Consider the following 20,666-nt stretch of genomic DNA (forward strand, 5'->3'; position numbering starts at 1 on the left):
ACGCTGCATCACAGGCAGGAGCGCCTGCGATAGTTTACTCAACGACGAACCTGGGTGCACGAATGGAAAAACGTCATTTTTTCGGATGAATGCAGGTTCTGTTTACAGCATCATGATGGTCGCATCCGTGTTTGGCGACATCGCGGTGAACGCTCATTGGAAGCGTGTATTCGTCATCGCCATACTGGCGTATCACCCGGTGTGATGGTATGGGGTGCCATTGGTTAGACGTCTCGGTCACCTCTTGCTCGCATTGACGGCACTTTGAACAGTGGACGTTACATTTCAGATGTGTTACGACCCGTGGGACTACCCTTCATTTGATCCCTGCGAAACTCTAGATTTGAAAAGGATAATGCACGACCGCATGTTGCAGGTCCTGTACGGGCCTTTCTGGATACAGAAAATGTTCGACTGCACCCCTGGCCAGCACATTCTCCAGATCTCTCAGCAATTGAAAACGTCTGCTCAATGGTGGCCGAGCAACTGGCTCGTCACAATACGCCAGTCACTACTCTTGATGAACTGTGGTATCGTATTGAAGCTGCATGGGCAGCTGTACCTGTACACACCATCCAGCTCTGTTTGGCTCAATGCCCAGGCGTATCAAGGCCGTTATTACGGCCAGAGGTGGTTGTTGTGGGTTCTGATTTCTCTGGATCTATGCACCCAAATTGCGTGAAAATGTAATCACATGTCAGTTCTAGTATAATATATTTTTCCAATGAATACCCGTTTGTCACCTGCGTTTCTTCTTGGTGTAGCAATTTTAATAGCCAGTAGTGTATAGTGTTACGCATCTGCTGAAAGAGCGTTGGGTGTTGTACTACGAATTGCTGACATTTATCGTGAACAACTGAGACGTCTTGTAGAAGTAATCGAAGAACAACAAACAGGAAGACTGCGTGAAGTGATAGTAACTGCTAGACTGTGAAAAACATTACACAGGAGCTGGGCTGGGAAGTCATTCCGCACCCATCTTATTCACCTGATCTTGCACCCTCATAGTTTGAGGTTTTCCACTCTCTATCGAACAGCATTCAAGGAACTTCCTTTCCGGATGAAAATGCGCTCCGAATATGGCTCGACGAATTCTTCTTCTCAAAACCACATGACTTCTACACTCGCGGAATCGTAAAGTTACCCCAGCGTTGGCAGACTGTTGCAAATAGTGAAGGAGAATAGATTGTTGATGACTAAAATCTCTTTTATATGTATTTGATGTGTTTATTAAACTTCGGAAGACGCTAAGAACTATGGACCAAGCAGAACAGACATAAATGGGGAATGATTCTACAGACAATACTGGCCGAAATTGAGGAAAACCACTGACTTGAGCGACTTGGACAAAGAGCAGATTGGTGTGGCTTGGCGCCTGGGAATGAGCATTTGGGGACTGCGCAGGTGGTCAGTCGTTCACGTGCTGCTGTCGTCAGCATCTGTAGAATGTGGTTGAAGGACTGTGAAGCTATGAGTAGACAACATGGTGTTTGGCATCCACGCCTCATCACAGAACATGGGGGTCATACGCTTACCCGCTCTATAAAGTAGGGCAGGCTGCGATCTGTGGCACATCAGTGGATTGGCTACAATGCTAGAGCGGCAACTATTGCTTCGGAGCTCACCATTCAGTATATATTGTTGACTCTACGGCAGGCGATCGTAACGCTTCCATATTGTTGGCCCAACGACTTTGTCAGCTACGTTTAGAGTCTGCAAAGTGAATCAGTGAAAACATATCGTCTGGGCAGATGACTCACATTTGCTATACATGAGGTCGCTGTGTTACTTGGCTACTGGGTGAAGCCGAGCAGCTCGTAGCCGGCTAGCGGAAGTATCTGTGAGGCGTGGCTCTTAAATAAATCTGGCAGAATACCGAGAGGGAAGAGTAATAAAGGAAAGTAAAAAACGAAGTTCTCAGGTTGGAATGAGTATGAGACAGGTAAGTAAATATTCCCCCGGCTATTCAGTCTAGAGTGATTTTTATTAACGTTAAAAGAAACCGAAGCCACGTAGATGACGGTGAGACGAGTAATTTGATATACGACACAGGGGGTCTCAAATGTATACAAGACACCTGGGGTCGCAAATGTCGGGAAGTAACCCAAAAGTCGATGACAAATGTTGAACGTGTGACATCACCAGATGACGTACCTCGCCGCACGTGCAGGTGACAGGAAAAAAAGATACACATATAGAGAATTGCTAATGAGATGAGATTCGATGCCTCCTCTTCGCTAGTCTCTTCAGGCTATCTTCAGGAAACAATATTCTCTCAGAGTCGTGGCCCGCGCCCCTGACGTGCAGGCAACCCGCGAAACGCTTTGATGGAACTGTAGTGGGTCAAAGCGCAGCGATCCCCTACCGCAAGCGTGTCAGACCCGAAAGCTCACCCGGGACTGGCACAAATGAACGATATGGAGATCATGTGGGCCTAAAAAAATAATTTTCATGAAAAAGCAAGTAGATTTTCGAAAATTCTTGGTGGATTATAACTGTATGCAGGGCCGGAGCGTGAATGTGAAACTTTTTATCTTCGTCGGCGTGCTCTACCGACTGAACATCCAGTCACGACTGACGGCCTCCTCTCACAGCTTCACTTCCGCCGTTACTTCTTTCCCCCTTTTTAAACATCGTAGAAGTTCTCCTACGTACCTTGTGGGGCTAGCAGCTCCGGTCTGGCACACAATTTTAATCTGCCAAGACGTTTACACTGACAAAAGTTACGGAATAGCGAAATGCACATATACAGATGGGGCTGTATCGCGTACACAAGGAATAAAAGGGCAGCGTATTTGCGGAGCTGTCTTTGTATTCAGATGATTCATGAGAATTCTGGAATTGAATGCGGAATGGCAGTTGGAGCTAGACGCATGGGATATTCCATTTCGGAAATCGTTAGGGAACTGAGTATTCCGAGATCCACAGTGTCAAGAGATTGCCAAAAATAGAAATTTCAGGCATTACCTCTCACCTCGGAAAACACGGTGGCCAACCGCCTTCACTTAACGACCAAGAGCAGCGGCGTTTGCGGAGAGTTGTCAGTGCTAACAGACGAGCAACACTGCATGAAATAAGCACAGAAGTCAAATTGGGATGTACGACGAAATTATTCGTTAATGCAATGTGGTGAATTTAATGTCAATGGGCTATGGCAGCAGACGACTGACGCAAGTGCTTCTGCTAGCAGCACGACGTCACCTGCAGCGCCTCTCCTGGACTCGTGACCATACCGGCTGGACCCTAGACGACTGGAAAACCGTGGCCTGGTCGGATGGGTCCCGATTTCAGTTGGTAAGAGCTGTGGTAGGGTTCAAGTGTGGCGCAGAACTCACGAGGCCTTGGACTCAGGATGTCAACAAGGAACAGTGCAAGCTGATAGGGGATCCATAATGGTGTGGGCTGTGTTTACATCAAACTGACTGGGTCTTCTGGATGTTCGGCTAATGGGAGACCATTTTCAGCCATTCATGGACGTCATTTTTCCAAACAATGGCCGAATTTTTATGGATGACGATGTGCCATGTTAATGGGACACAATTGTTCTCAGTTGGTTTGAAGAACATTCTGGACAATTCGAATGAATGGTTTAGCCACCCAGATCTCTAGACATGAATCCCATCCAAAATTTATGGGACATAATGGAGAGGTCAGTTTGTGCACACTTTCGCAATTACGGACCGCTATAGAGGCTGCATGGCTCAGTACTTCTGCAGGCGATTTCCAACGACTTTTTGAATCCATGGTACTTCGACTTGTTTCACTATGCCGGGCATAAAGAGGTCTGACACGTATTAGGTGGCAGAGTGAATAGTCATTATGAGAACAATCCCCTACGCTATGGCTAAATCATTTCACCGAAAAATCCCTTTTTCCAGGAGTACTAGTTCCGCAATGTAAGCAGAACAACTTGGCAGATTACTTGTCCCCAAAATGCAGTAGTCCTCACCGAGCGAGGTGGCGCAATGGTTGGAACACTGGACTCGCATTCGGGACGACGATGGTTCAAACCCGCGTCAGGCAAATGTCGGGACGGATTCTTTGAAAGGGCACGGTCGACTTCGTTCCCCATCCTTCCCTAATCCGATGGGACCGATGACCTCACTGTTTGGTCCCCTTCCCCGAATCAACCACCCAACCAATAGCCTCAGTTTGAGTAGCGGTCAGAAACAGGAAGTTTCATGTTATTGCACATTCCGCTGCAGAGTGAAATTTCATTCACAGTTTCTTACTTCTCCTTCTCCTCCAATGCTGTTTGCAGGCAGCATTACTTTTGATATGTCACAGATGGCTAGAAATTTAATAACGATAATAAATTATACATTGTTTCCAATTCACTCAAGATTTATTGATGCAACAGTGCATATGGAGTGCATGAAATGATTACATTTACTGATCAATAGCACAAGCAGTTCTGAGATATCGGGTACCGACACATTCTGAAACGTGGAGATCAGTACTTGATGTAGAATCCACGCGTGCCAGTACAGGCACTGACTGCCATCCAGTCGGCCGTACTGATGGCGAATACTGTACTGGGGTACGTTATGCTCCGTCTTCTCGACCTGTTCACGTAGTTGTGCAAGAGTTGTTGGATGACGAGTCACTTCTCGTCTCGTCATGTCTCACACCTGCTCGATTGGATGCAAGTCCGGAGATTGTGCTGGCCAGGGAAGTTGCTACACGTCTTGCAGAGCACGTGTGGACGAGCATTGTCCTGTTGGAACAGCACATCAGATTCCTGTTGCAAGAACGGTAAAGGAATAGTCTAGGATATACTGCGCGTACGGAGCACTGGTTTAGACCGAAGATGGACGAGAGGTGGCTTATCACGCCCCAGACCATAGGGCCTAGGGTGGGGCAGTGTATCTTGGATGGATGCACTCTGCGAGACAGAGCTCACCTGGTCTACGTCGTAACCGCAAACGACCATCACATGTGTGCCGGCAGAACCTACTTTCATCACTGAAGACCACGGCGCGCCATTCCATCTTGCAAGTGATCCTCTGACGGCGCCGGTCAAGCAGTGCACGTCGATGATGTGGCGTGAGTGCAACACGGGCGAAAGATGTGTGCAGGTCCATAGTCCTTCTGCTAATAACCGATTCGCAGAAGTCCGTACTTGCACGTCTGGGCTCAGAAGCCCTCTTATCTGTGCTGTGGCAGCTGTACGATATGCCACTGCTGTCGTCACAATATGATGACCGTGGCCCGCGTCTGTAGTGCGAGAATGTGGTGTCACCGCCAGACACCACACTTGCTAGGTGGTAGCCTTTAAATCGGCCGCGGTCCGTTAGTATACGTCGGACCCGCGTGTCGCCACTGTCAGTGATTGCAGACCGAGCGCCACCACACGGCAGGTCTAGAGAGACTTCCTAGCACTCGCCCCAGTTGTACAGCCGACTTTGCTAGCGATGCTACACTGACAAATACGCTCTCATTTGCCGAGACGATAGCATAGCCTTCAGCTACGTCATTTGCTACGACCTAGCAAGGAGCCGTTACCCGTTTATATTGAGATTATTATTTATATACCGTCAAGAGCGATGTACACCAATTATGGATTAAAGTTAAGTATTACATCAACTACGTACTTTGTTTGCTACTATCAAGTCCCTTAACTGTTCCAGACCTCGCACCAGCCTGCGTGAGCTTAAGCGCGTGCCTTTCGGCTTCCTCTCATAGTGACTTGGCTGTCTTGCCAAGTCACAACAGAGAACGTCCTGAATCTACGGGTGTAAGAGTGTTCACGTGACCAGTGATACCAGCACAGTTGACACAGCACGTCCAGTTAGTGTGGCAATTCACCGAAAGAAAAGTCACAATTTGACCCTTTACAAAATCGCTCAGTTGGCTCTAGGGAGCATGAGTGCGTCTCCTTGACATGGTTGCCTGCTTGATTCACATGTTAACACCACCCTATTAATTAAAGGGTAGACACAGATGGCGTTCTGGTAGCTATGTTACTACGCTATCTATTGGCAGACAAAGTTGAAACCATTATCAGTACATCTACGACCACCTAGGTGACACGCCGTCATCGGACCAAGATCGACGTCTTCTTTCTAGGCGTATTAATTTTTTTCGACATATATATATATATATATGTACATATATATATATATATATATATATATATATATATATATATATATATGTGTGTGTGTGTGTGTGTGTGTGTGTGTGTGTGTGTGTGTCGGCAAAAAATTATATATATTGTCATCTGTCTTCTGACTGCCGGCCGGAATGGCCGAGCGGTTCTAGGCACTTCAGTCTGGAACCACGTGACTGCTACGGTTGCAGGTTCGAATTAGAATCCTGCCTCGGGCATGGATATGATGTCCTTAAGTTAGTTAGGTTTAAGTAGTTCTAAGTTCTAGTGGACTATAGTGCTCAGAGCCATTTGAACCATTTTTGTCTTCTGACTGGCTTGACGCGGCCCACCACGAATTCCTCTCCTGTGCTACCCTCTTCATCTCAGAGTAGCACTTGCAACCTACGTCCTCAATTATTTGCTGGATGTATTCCAATCTCTGTCTTCCTCTACAGTTTTGCCCTCTAGAGCTCCCTCTAGTACTATGGAAGTCATTCCCTCATGTCTCAACAGATGTCCTATCATCCTGTCCCTTCTCCTTATCAGTGTTTTCCACATATTCCTTTCCTCTCCGATTCTGCGGAGAACCTCCTCCTTCCTTACCCTATCAGTCCACCAAATTTTCAACATTCGTCTTTAGCACCACATCTCAAATGCTTCGATTCTCTTCTGTTCCGGTTTCCCTACAGTCCATGTTTCACTACTATACAACGCTGTGGTCCAGACGTACATTCTCAGAAATTCCTTCCTCAAATTAAGGCCAATATTTGACATTAGTAGACTTCTCTTGGCCAGGAATGCCGTTTTTTCCATTGCTAGTCTGCTTTTGATGTCCTCCTTATTTTACTGCCTAGGTAGCAGAATTCCTTAACTTCATCTACTTCGTGACCATCAATCCTGGTGTTAAGTTTCTCGCTGTTCTCATTTCTACTACTTCTCACACGACAGTGTATAAAATGTTTTAATATAATACTAATTTAGTTACATTAGTTCTCAGTACGTTGCTTTGGGATAACTGCAAGAAATTGTAGGTCAGAAAAATATACCATTTTAAAAGCATTTGTCCGAAAATATGAGAAGTTCATGTGTCGTGCAGTTGATTTAAGAACTATAATAACTTTCACAACTTTTGTAACATTATAATTTACACGATACGAAATCGAAGTGTGTAGCTACCATTATCAGCATTTCACTTTGTGCTGCGACTGTGAACACAGCTTGGCAGCCATTGAGAGCGTGTAAATGAGAGGAATTCTGCTTCGCTTAGTATTTTCCACTTCCGTTGGACAAAATCAGCCTTTCTGGTGTATTTCCGCTGTTGCACGATTCTTGCCCCTCTTTCGTGCTTTACTGAACACTTTATATTTTGGCAGCTCTATCTGTGAACTTAACAGCGCGTCGGATTTGTTGCTGGTAGCAGTTACGGTCAGCTTGTGGATGGTGGCCATTTCCCGACTGGAGTGTTCTCTCGAGCTGGTATGGCAGCAAGCGCATCCATGTCGACTACCCCTCAGGCAAGCAAATGTGATGTATCCTGCGATAAACACAGCTTGTCGCTTTCTAGAATTCTTTGCCATCTTCTAGACTCTTAGAAGGAACGACTCAGCATGTAAAGGTTCGGTGATATCAAAACCAAAGGTGGTTATTCTACTGTTAAATGCCAAAACATTTGGAAAATAACAGATTTATTCTTATTGATATGGACAGTCCCAGCTTAAGGCCTTTCAACGTTTCTTGTCCCACTAACCCCTCACGATTGTCATAATTTATTTTGGCTATTGTGGCGATTAATGATGTTCAAATTTGGTACTCTAGTTACTCCATTATCCATTAAGGATATCATTTTATTTGTTTATTTTAGCATTTATTTCACCTATCGGAACTGGGGCAATTAAAACCTTTCGTGCACCCAACCGAGACTTCCTTAGTTAGTCAACATTACAAGGTGCATAGTACAGGAGCCATACAATGAGAATAGCGGAAAGGTTGCATCTGTGTTAAGCCAATTACTTCTGTATCTGCCTAATCACCACGGACGAGTACTGCTTGTATCAGTATAGCCTCGAGACAAAGAAGGAAAACAAGCAGTGGAAACGAGGTGATTCATTACCGTCAAAACAGGCGAAGACGCAACCATTGCTGAGCAAAGTGTAGCAGAATGGTTTTCGGGAGTGCCACGGTGTGGGGTAAACAGACGCTGCTTGTAATGGGCAAAGTGCCAGAGGAACATCTTCTGACGAAATTAGGGAGGCAGTCAAAATGCATTGTGACCGAAAGCAGTTCAGAGGAGTGTTCTCCCTCAACGACAACGAAACATATTCTGCACAAGACAATGTGACAAACCACACGCTGCATCTTTGCTGTATTCTACTAACATGGCACGCAGTGACTTCTTCCTCTTTCCTCTGATGTAAAAAACAGGTATTTCCAGATAGACGACGAGGCGACTTTTTGAGCTGGAGTGTTACGTCAACTACAAAGTCACCCACAGTCGAGGAAAATGCTCTGAGATAACGACATGTCATGGAGTAGCGATATGTACAGTCATGCTCAAAAGTATCCGAACGACCTGAATTGCATTTCGCCTGATTCGCATGCAACCCACGTAACGCAGCTGTCTAGCTGGTCCTCTAATCGCTCCTTGGTACAGTCGTTTGGCTATTGAAAATTGTTCCAACAAGTCACCTCTAGAAAACACTGATCTGTATCGCAATAACTCAAGATCTAAAGTAATACCAAGGTACTACAAATATCAGGGAACACCTTATCACAGATAATACTGTGCATAAGGCTTGTAAACTCACATTTATTGCAATAAATTACATACCTGAAATGTTACCACTCTCATTATCACGTCAGATAGGTAATGCACGTAGTAAGTTCGTCGTATTCATGATTTCCTCTTCAAAGTAACATACCGTGCTTCTTATTTAACACAAAATGACATTAAAAATTTAAGTTATTCACGAGCAGCTAGTGCAGAATATGTATGAACTTCAAATGACACGACGAACCGTCTCGTTTTGCATATGGATTCAAACCAAGGTCATGAAAACTAAGCAAATATTTCGTGACTGACGGAAATTAACAGTCATTCCTGATTAGGCATACAGAGAGTGATATATCTCGATTTTAGACAGTATCAGTTAGCAAATATCAACTTTAAATTACATAACGTAAACTTTTTGACGGACAGGAATTCCTACCCAGCATCTATTGTCCCTGTTAACGAACTACGAGAGATGTTAAATATTGCTTCTTCACAAGTAACTTACTTGAAACGCCGTGAGGTAAAGCTTTGTGTTGGACAGGGATTCGAACCCAGAACCTAACCGGATTGTTATCGAAGCACAATCAACTGTGACATATCGGATTTTCTCGGCAGTAGCTAGATGTCTTAACTGAAATGACGAGACGAAACATTTCTTTCTTTCTTCCCAGGACTCCAACCCGGCACCTATCGCTGTTATATTCTAGAGAGAACAAACGTTAAATGTGGGTTTGTTACACCAGCGGCGACATGTGAGCATTTTTGAAGTAGAAATAATATGACGAAGAGTTCAGTGCTGACTGGGAATCGAACTCCACACATATCGTTGTTGACTACACACAAAGAGACATCAGCTACCGAATTTTTCTCCACCAGCAGCTCGGAATAACATCCTTGAACTTACAGTGATCTCTCAAATAGTTCTGTGTCTCACTGGGAGTAAAAAACGTCAGATATCGTTAGTGTTGACAACGAATGAAAATGCATTAAAAATCAAAATTATTATCCAACAGCAGATAGGTGTTCTCATGCTAGAGCTTGATAATACATAATGAAAACTTTAGTGCCAGGACAGGATTCGAACCCATTCACGCGCAATATGTGGAGATGTTGAGGAATCTGCAGTTTTGAACAAACAACAAACTGTAGTCGAGCTTTATTGGCACGAAAGGATCAAATTCCGCTTTAAGGGCGGTCTGAGTTGATTTCCCAGTCAGGACCAATTTTATCGACATACAGAAGCCCAAATAAAAGATGGAATAAGTGTCCTGTGACTCTACATAGCGTTTGTTTCGTCACTAGAAATAAATAACTAGTATAAGAAAGGTTACTGGTGATAGAGTTCCCACATTTCGCCACTCCTGACTTTATTGTGGTTCAACCTAAGGTCTCTTTGGTAGAGAAGGAATACCATGTTTAATGTGAATTTCAGACCACATAGCCATTATACCTTCTTCACTTGGCGTAGCCAGAAGAGACTACAATCTGTCTCTTCCTATTAAAAATCATCGGCAGAAATTGGAATCGAACCCAGACCATCGTCATAGCAAGCTATCATCAATCCATCACCATCAAATTCTCCTGTCTGAGGCTCATTTTCTGTCATAACACCATTGCGGCACACTCGATGAGAATTCTGACACACAGGCTCCCTGTAGTGGTTTGCAGCATGTTCGGTACAGTCATTTACTTGGTTGACCGAATCGCCATGAACTAGCTGCCTCGGATACCCAGTGCATACATTCGATTCTATTTTGTAATCACCGAAATAAAATCACGTAACTGCCACCTACACAGAACTGCCAACAGTGTAGGATGCAGAAATTTATATAGGAAGTGTTCCTTTCCATTTGAGCTACTCTATTGCTCTATCTGTTTGTTGTAAACGTCGTGCAGTGCAAAAGAAAACCTGTAACTGTCTGTCTCTCAAAAGTCTAGATCCTGCCATATCCATTATCTCACAGCACTGTGGAATGCGGAATTTCTGGAGGAAATTATGTTGACTTCTGGAGGGGTTATAGCTATATGACAGCTATTAGCGTAACAGTAAGCGTCGCGCACTGTACATAAGACTTCGTGAGTTCTGTTAAATTCGCTGCTACATTTATTAAAACGCAATTCTGCTGTCTGCTGTAGTTGTCAATTTAATGGAACTTTGAACATAATTCCCTTCACGTCTCCACCCAAAATAGTCCCATGTGGAAAAAGGACTAACGTTCTGCGACATTTTGTTCTTTTCAGGTTTAATAGATGGTCAGGTTGCAGATCCTCCTCGAAGCTTTTGTATTGCGTGTGGGGAGAGCGCATCATACCAAAATAGTCAGAAAAGTGTTCTCTACATTATCTGTCATCTGATAGTGGCATTTTATTCTTCTTCAAACCTTGTTTGACAGCCTTAATTCAGAACAAGTTTTCTACATGCATGTGCATTGTCAGACTGTTATAGATAACATCAGAGAATTCGCATACATCTTCTCTCATGTTTAGTATTGTTTTAACAACACTAAAAGAAACCCTACGAATATTGTGCAGTGTATTATAAGAAATTAAATAAAACTACCCACGATAACCTTACGATGAAAATCTATTTTAATAAAACTGAATATCTGTACATAAGTTGTCTCTTTCGGCACGAATTAGTAAGATACTACTCACTTAGATTTCGATTGGGTCTGTGTTTAATTTGTATACCGTGTCATACTCAACAGGTATGCAAATGTGACATTTCATAAATAAAGTTATGTATTCCTAGAAACCCAAAATTTGCTTGTCAGCAGCGGAAAGAGGCCTCAGACAAGAGAATTTGGTGGTGTTGGATTGATGATAGGTTGCTATGACGATGGTCTGGGTTCGATTCCAATTTCTGCCGATGATTTTTAATAGGAAGAGACAGATTCTATTCTCTTCTGGCTACGCCAAGTGAAGAAGGTATAATGGCTATGTGGTCTGAAATTCACATTAAACATGGTATTCCTTCTCTACCAAAGAGACCTTAGGTTGAACCACAATAAAGTCAGGAGTGGCGAAATGTGGGAACTCTACCACCAGTAACCTTTCTTATACTAGTTATTTATTTCTAGTGACGAAACAAACGCTATGTAGAGTCACAGGACACTTATTCTATCTTTTATTTGGGCTTCTGTATGTCGATAAAATTGGTCCTGACTGGGAAATCAACTCAGACCGCCCTTAAAGCGGAATTTGATCCTTTCGTGACAATACAGCTCGACTACAGTTTGTTGTTTGTTCAAAACTGCAGATTCCTCAACATCTCCACATATTGCGCGTGAATGGGTTCGAATCCTGTCCTGGCACTAAAGTTTTCATTATGTATTATCAAGCTCTAGCATGAGAACACCTATCTGCTGTTGGATAATAATTTTGATTTTTAATGCATTTTCATTCGTTGTCAACACTGACGATATCTGACGTTTTTTACTCCCAATGAGACACAGAACTATTTGAGAAATCACTGTAAGTTCAAGGATGTTATTCCGAGCTGCTGGTGGAGAAAAATTCGGTAGCTGATGTCTCTTTGTGTGTAGTCAACAACGATATGTGTGGAGTTCGATTCCTAGTCAGCACTGAACTCTTCGTCATATTAGTTCTAGTTCAAAAATGCTCACATGTCGCTGCTGGTGTAACAAACCCACATTTAACGTTTGTTTTCTCTAGAATATAACAGCGATAGGTGCCGGGTTGGAGTCCTGGGAAGGAAAAAAGAAATGTTTCGTCTCGTCATTTCAGTTAAGACATCTAGCTACTGCCGAGAAAATCCGATATGTCACAGTCGATTGTGCTTCGATAACAATCCGGTTAGGTTCTGGGTTCGAATCTCTGTCCAACACAAAGCTTTACCTCACGGCGTTTCAAGTAAGTTACTTGTGAAGAAGCAATATTTAACATCTCTCGTAGTTCGTTAACAGGGACAATAGATGCTGGGTAGGAATTCCTGTCCGTCAAAAATGTTTACGTTATGTAATTTAAAGTTGATATTTGCTAACTGATACTGTCTAAAATCGAGGTATATCACTCTCTGTATGCCTAATCAGGAATGACTGTTAATTTCCGTCAGTCACGAAATCTTTGCTTAGTCTTCATGACCTTGGTTTGAATCCATATGCAAAACGAGACGGTTCGTCGTGTCATTTGAAGTTCATACATATTCTGCACTAGCTGCTAGTGAAAAACGTAAATTGTTAATGTCATTTTGTGTTAAATAACATGTATGGTAGGTTACTATGAAGAGGAAATCATGAATACGACGAACTTACTACGTGCATTACCTATCTGACGTGATAATGAAGTATGTCATTTATTGCAATAAGTGTGAGCTTACAAGCCTTAAGGACAGTATTATCTGTGATAAGGTGTTCCCTGATATTTGTAGTATCGTGGTATTACTTTCAACTTGAGTTATTGCGATACAGAGCAGAGTTTTCTAGTGGTGACTTGTTGGAACAATTTTCAATAGCCAAACGACTGTACCAAGGAGCGATTAGAGGACCTGCTAGACAGCTGCGTTTTGCGGGTTGCATGCGAGTCTGGCGAAATGCAATTCAGGTCGTTCGGATACTTTTGAGCACGTCTGTACATATACAGATGACGGTAATATCGCATACAAATGGTATGAAAGGGCATTGCATTGATGGAGCTGTCATTTAGACTCGGATGAGTCGTGTGGAAAGGTTTCTGACGTGGCTATGGCTACACGATGGGAATTAACTTTGAACGTGGTGTGGTAGATACAGATAGGTGCATGGCACATTCCATTTCGGAAGTCGTTTAGGAATTCAGTATTCCGAGATCCAGTATGTGAAGAGTTTATCAAGAATGCCAGATTTCAGTCATTACCTCTCATTGCGGACAACGCAGTAACCGACGGCCTTCACCTAACGCCCGAGAGCAGCAGCGTTTGCGTAGAGATGTCAGTGCTAACAGACAAGCAACACTGCTTGAAGTACCCGCATACATCAATATGGTACGTGCGGTGAACGTATTCGTTAGAACAATGCGACGAAACATGGCGTTAATGGACTGTGGCAGCAGACGACCGACGCGAATGCCTTTTCTTACAACACGACATTGTCTGCAGCCCTTCTCCTGGGCTCGTGACCCTATCGGTTGGACCCTAGACGACTAGAAAACCGTGGCCTGGTCAGATGAGTCCTGATTTCAGTTGGTAAGAGCTGTAGTACGTGCGAGTGTGGCCAGACATAACGAATTCATGGACCCTAGCTGTCCATACGCACTGTGCAAGCTGGTGGTAGCTCCACAGCGCTGTGGGCTGTGTTTACATGGTATGTACTGGGTCCTCTGGTCCAATCTAACCGATCATTGACCGAAAATGGTTATGTTCCTCTACTTGGAGACAATTTTCAGCGAATCATGGACTTTGTGTTCCCAAACAACGATGGAATTTTTATGGACGTCAATGTGCCATGTCACCGGACCATAATTGTTTGCGATTGCTTTGAAGAACATTTTGGACAGTTCGAGCAAATGATTTGGGTGCCCATATCGCCGAACATGGTTCCCATCGAACGTTTATAAGAGGTCAGTTCGTGCACAAAATCCTGCTCCTGCAACACTTTCACGCTTATGGACGGCCATAGAGGCAGCATGGTTCAACTTTTCTGCAGGGGACTACCAATAACTTCTTGAGTCCACGCCACGTGGAGCAGTTGCTCTACGTCGTAAAAAAGGAGGTACAACACGATATTGAGACGCATCCGCGACTTTTTCCACCTCAATGTATTTCGCCTCCAAGGTCAAATATTTTGGAAAACGTCTACGCAATGGATAGAGGGCTTAAAAAGAAACAAAGTATATCATATATACACTACTGGCCATTAAAACTGCTACACCAAGAAGAAATGCAGATGATAAACAGGTATTCAAGAGTTTGGGTGCATAGATCCTGAGAAATCAGTACCCAGAACAACCACCTCTGGCCGTAATAACGGCCTTGATACGCCTGGGCATTGAGTCAAACAGAGCTTGGATGCCATGTACAGGTACAGCTGCCCATGCAGCTTCAACACGATACCATAGTTCATCAAGAGTAGTGACTGCCGTATCGTGACGAGCCATTTGCTCGGCCACCATTGACCAGACGTTCTCAATTGGTGAGAGATCTGGAGAATGTGCTGGCCAGGGCAGCAGTCGAGCATTTTCTGTATCGAGAAAGGACCTGCAACATGCGGTGGTGCATTATCCTGCTGAAATGTAGGGTTTTGCAGGGATCGAATGAAGGGTAGAGCCACGGGTCGTAACACATCTGAAATGTAACGTCCACTGTTCAAAGTGCCGTCAATGCGAACAAGAGATGACCTAGACGTGTAACCAATGGCACCCCATACCATCAAGCCGGGTGATACGCCAGTATGGCGATGAAGAACACACGCGTCCAATGTGCGTTCACCGCGATGTCGCCAAACACGGATAAGACCATCATGGTGCTGTAAACAGAACCTGGATTCATCCGAGAAAATGACGTTTCGTGCACCCAGGTTCGTCGTTGAGTACACCATCGCAGGCGCTCCTGACTGTGATGCAGCGTCAAGGGTAACCGCAGCCATGGTGTCCGAGCTGATAGTCCATGCTGCTGCAAACGTCGTCGAACTGTTCGTGCAGGTGGTTGTTGTCTTGCAAACGTCCCCATCTGTTGACTCAGGGATCGAGACGTTGCTGCACTATCCGTTACAGCCATGCGGATAAGATGCCTGTCATCTCGACTGCTAGTGATACGAGGCCGTTGGGATCCAGCATGGAGTTCCACATTACCCTTGTGAACCCACCGATTCCATATTCTGCTAACAGTCATTGTATACCGACCAACGCGAGCAGCAGTATCGCGATACGATAAACCGCAATCGCGATAGGCTACAATCCGACCTTTATCAACGTCGGAAACGTGATGGTAGCCATTTCCCCTCCTTACACGAGGCATCACAACAACGTTTCACCCGGCAACGCCGGTCAACTGCTGTTTGTGTATGAGAAATCGGTTGGTAACTTTCCTCATGTCAGTACGCTGTAGGTGTCGCCAACCTTGTGTGAGTGCTCTGAAAAGCTAATCATTTGTATATCACAGCATCTTCTTCCTGTCGGTTAAATTTCGCTTCTGTAGCACGTCATCTTCGTGATGTAGCAATTGTAATGGCCAGTAGTGTACATGTGGTCATTTTTTTTAGTTTCTTAGTTACAGACACATTTTTGTTGTGAATTGTTTGATCTGTGTGTTTTTGTTTTCAAGCTTCCAGCTTCGTTCTGCAAGTATCTTCTTCTTTTCAGATGTTTTTTTGGGGAAATGTTATGTCAGAACCATCTTATGTTAATCTTAGCTGTCACGGTACTAGTAAAGAAACAAATCCTTTTAGTATTGAGCGCCGGCTAGTGTGGCCGAGCGGTTCTAGGCGCTTCAGTCTGGAACCGCGCGACCGCTACGGTCGCAGGTTCGAATCCTTCCTCTGGCATGGGTGTGTGTGCTGTCCTCGGGTTAGTTAGGATGAAGTAGTTCTAAGTTCTAGGGGACTGATGACCTCAGATGTTAAGTTCTTCCTCCACCAAGAATCGTATCGGCTATTTCCGAGAATTGCGCCACCAAATAAACGTGTGTTAGCGACCTCGTCTGTAGAGCAACGGGTTGTGTCTCACTTCCGTCAAGGATGTGACGCCTGCCTGGCCGTATTCTTATTGGAAACGCGTGTGCTGTACATTCTGGCTAAAATGTATTCTAATCATCATAGAAATGTTGGAACACGTGAGGCAATACTAACCTTACGACTTATCTTAGAAGAAAGATTAAGAAAAGGCAAACCTACGTTTCTAGCATTTGTAGACTTACAGAAAGCTTTTGACAACGTTAACTGGAATACTCTCTTTCAAATTCTGAAGGTGGCAGGGGTAAAATACAGGGAGCGAAAGGCTACTTACAATTTGTACAGAAACCAGATGGCAGTTATAAGAGTCGAGGGGCATGAAAGGGAAGCAGTGGTTGGGAAAGGAGTGAGACAGGGTTGTAGCCTCTCCCCGATGTTATTCAATCTGTATATTGAGCAAGCAGTAAAGGAAACAAAAGAAAAATTCGGAGTAGGTATTAAAATTCATGGAGAAGAAGTAAAAACTTTGAGGTTTGCCGATGACATTGTAATTCTGTCAGAGACAGGAAAGGAGTTGGAAGAGCAGTTGAACGGAATGGACAGTGTCTTGAAAGGAGGATATAAGATGAACATCAACAAAAGCAAAACGAGGATAATGGAATGTAGTCAAATTAAATCGGGTGATGCTGAGGGGATTAGATTAGGAAATGAGACACTTAAAGTAGTAAAGGAGTTTTGCTATTTAGGGAGTACAATAACGGATGATGGTCGAAGTAGAGAGGATATAAAATGTAGACTGGCAATGGCAAGGAAATCGTTTCTGAAGAAGAGAAATTTGCTAACATCGAGTATAGATTTAATTGTCAGGAAGTCGTTTCTGAAAGTATTTGTATGGAGTGTAGCCATGTATGGAAGTGAAACATGGACGATAACCAGTTTGGACAAGAAGAGAATAGAAGCTTTCGAAATGTGGTGCTACAGAAGAATGCTGAAGATAAGGTGGGTAGATCACGTAACTAATGAGGAGGTACTGAATAGGATTGGGGAGAAGAGAAGTTTGTGGCACAACTTGACTAGAAGAAGGGATCGCTTGGTAGGACATGTTTTGAGGCATCAAGGGATCACAAATTTAGCGTTGGAGGGCAGCGTGGAGGGTAAAAATCGTAGAGGGAGACCAAGAGATCAATACACTAAGCAGATTCAGAAGGATGTAGGTTGCAGTAGGCACTGGGAGATGAAGAAGCTTGCACAGGATAGAGTAGCATGGAGAGCTGCATCAAACCAGTCTCAGGACTGAAGACCACAACAACAACAACAATCATCATATGGCGGACGTGCACCTCATGTATGGATTGTAGATTGCAATGCGACTGAAGGCAGACTTTTGCATGCTGAAATATTTCTTTATAGACTTTTATGGAACAAGAAGACCTTTCAAAAAATACACCGACGTCTTCTGGACACAGGCTCTTTTGAGGAAATATCATTTCATTACGGAAGGCCAAACAGTACTAGGACACCTGATTTAGAATATCGAGTACTTCATCATATTGAGGACAATAATGGCAGCAGTTCCGAAGAAATAGCAGAAACTGAGAATGTGAGTGATGTGACAGTGTGGAAAGTATTACGAGAGCAACTCCTTTACCCATGTCATCTTCAGGTAGTGCAAGATCTTATTCATACATATTTTCAATCCAGTAATGCTACTTGGTTACTGGGGATGTGTACTCAAGACCACCACTTTCTGTCTGCCATACTATTCTACATCTACATCTGAATCTACATGGATACTCTGCAAATCACACTGAAGTGTCTGGCAGAGCGTTCATCGAACCACCTTCACAATAGTTCTCCTTTATTCCAGTCTCGAAAAGCGCGCGGAAAAAATGAACACCTATATCTTTCCGTGCGAGCTCTGATTTCCCTTTTTTTTATTATGATGATCGTTTCTCCCTACGTAGATCAGGTTAAACAAAATATTTTCGCGTTCGGAGGAGAAAGTTGGTGGTTGAAATTTCGTGAGAAGATTCCGCCGCAACGAAAAACGCCTTTGTTTTAATGATGTTAACCACAAATTCTGTATCATGTCCGTGATACTCTCTCCCCTATTTCACGAGAGTACAAAACGTGCTGCTCTTCTCTGAACTTTCTTGATGAACTCCGTTAATCTTATTTGTAAGGACCCCACACCGCGCAGCAGGCAGTCTCCTTAATTCATCTGTTACATTTACTAAGTGTTCTGCCAATAAAATGCAGTCTTTAGTTTGCCTTCTCCAAAACATTTCGTAAGTTTTCTTTGAAATTTAAGTTTCTCGTAATTGTAATTCCTAGGTATTTAGTTGAATTTACGGCCTTTATATTTGACTGATTAATCGAGTGACCGAAGTTTAACGGATTCCTTTTAGCACTCATATGAATAACCTCACACTTTTCATTATTTAGGGTCAACTGCCAATTTCCACACCATACAGATATCATATCTAAATCGTTTTGCAATTTGTTTTGATCTACTGACGAGTTTACTAGGCAATAAAAAGCAGCATCATCTGCAAACAACCTAAGACGGCTGTAACTTCCTGGCAGATTAAAACTGTGTGCCCGACCGAGACTCGAACTCGGGACCTTTGCCTTTCGCGGGCAAGTGCTCTACCATCTGAGCTACCGAAGCACGACTCACGGCCGGTACTCACAGCTTTACTTCTGCCAGTACCTCGTCTCCTACCTCAGATTGTCTCCTAAGTCGTTTATATAGATAATGAACAACAGAGGGCCTGTAACATTACCTTGTGGACGCCAGAAATCACTTCCGTTTTCCTAGATAACTTTCCATTAATTACTAAGAACTGTGACATCTCTAACAGGAAATCACGAATCCAGTCAGATAACTGAGATGATATTCCATAAGTACGCAATTTCATTACAAGTCGCTTGTGTGGTACAGTGTGAAAGGCCTTTTGGAAATCTAGATATACGGAATCAATTTAAAATCAGTTGTCAGGAGCACTCAACAAATCGTGTGAGTAAAGACCTAGTTGTGTTACACAAGAACGACGTCTTCTAAATTCGTGTTGACTGTGTGTCGCTGATGAAGCAAAGTTTATCAGGAATCGAGTTCAGAATTTTCACAACACCCATATATGCCCAGATGAAAATCCTTTTGTAGACATCAGCAACCGTTCAGCATTAATGTATGGGCTGGCTTAGAAGGAGACAGATCGGTTTCAGCTTTCTTTCTCCATGGAACACTGACCGGAGGATCATACGTTCAGTTTTTAATTGTACATTATGTTTCTCTGAACTACGTTCCACAACACTTAATGTCAGAATACGTGGTTCATGCACGATGAGGCACCATCTGATTTTGCCCTGCAAGCAAGTACACTTTTAAATCAGCTTTTTTCGAATACCGTAAATGGATAGGTCGTGGGGCAGCAACATCTTGGCCTGCTCGATTCCCTGACCCCAGTCAACTGGATTTTTATTTTGGGGAGCATTTAAAGGACGTAGTGTACTAATGATCTATTGCGAATCTTTACGTCTTTCGCCAGCGTGTTCAGTAACGGTTTTAGCTGATGCAGCAGGCACTGGGAATGTGTCATCGAGTAAGACAATGGTGACGCATCCTTTAGAAACTTGTGTTAGAACTAATGATAGACAATTTAGCCGTAAGAAAATAACATTTGAAATGAAATGATACTCTTAGAACCAAGTTGGAAATTTGGAAACAAAAAGAACGAAACGAAGCAAACAGATAACAACAAGAAAAGTCTAAGGAAAAAAAATGACCTGACATCTACAAATGAAATTTTTGCTTTTTTTTACGCAGAAAGTTTCTTGGTAGTTTCTCTGATTCGAAACTGGGACCCAACTTGCAACGTAAATCGAAAAAAAAAACTGTGTGTGTGTGTGTGTGTGTGTGTGTGTGTGCGCGCGCGCGCGCGCGCTCTCTCTCTCTCATGGAATCGTAGTGTTACAATACGCTTCGCCACAACTCTACAGTGAGAAGTTTGCGCCGCTGCGTCACCACTTTATTAGGCTCCAGTGGTGCAGCGGCCGCAACGAGTGCGCAGTGGGACAGCCTATACGGGAGCCACCTGCCGACACTGATGCTCCGCCCGTGGGCGGCGTTCATTCGCCTCGGCTGCCTCTCCGCTCACCCCGGCCGACCGCTATGTCAACAGCGAGGGAGTCCAGC

Source organism: Schistocerca serialis, chromosome 2, assembly GCF_023864345.2.
Source record: "Schistocerca serialis cubense isolate TAMUIC-IGC-003099 chromosome 2, iqSchSeri2.2, whole genome shotgun sequence".
Lineage (NCBI taxonomy): Eukaryota > Metazoa > Arthropoda > Insecta > Orthoptera > Acrididae > Schistocerca > Schistocerca serialis.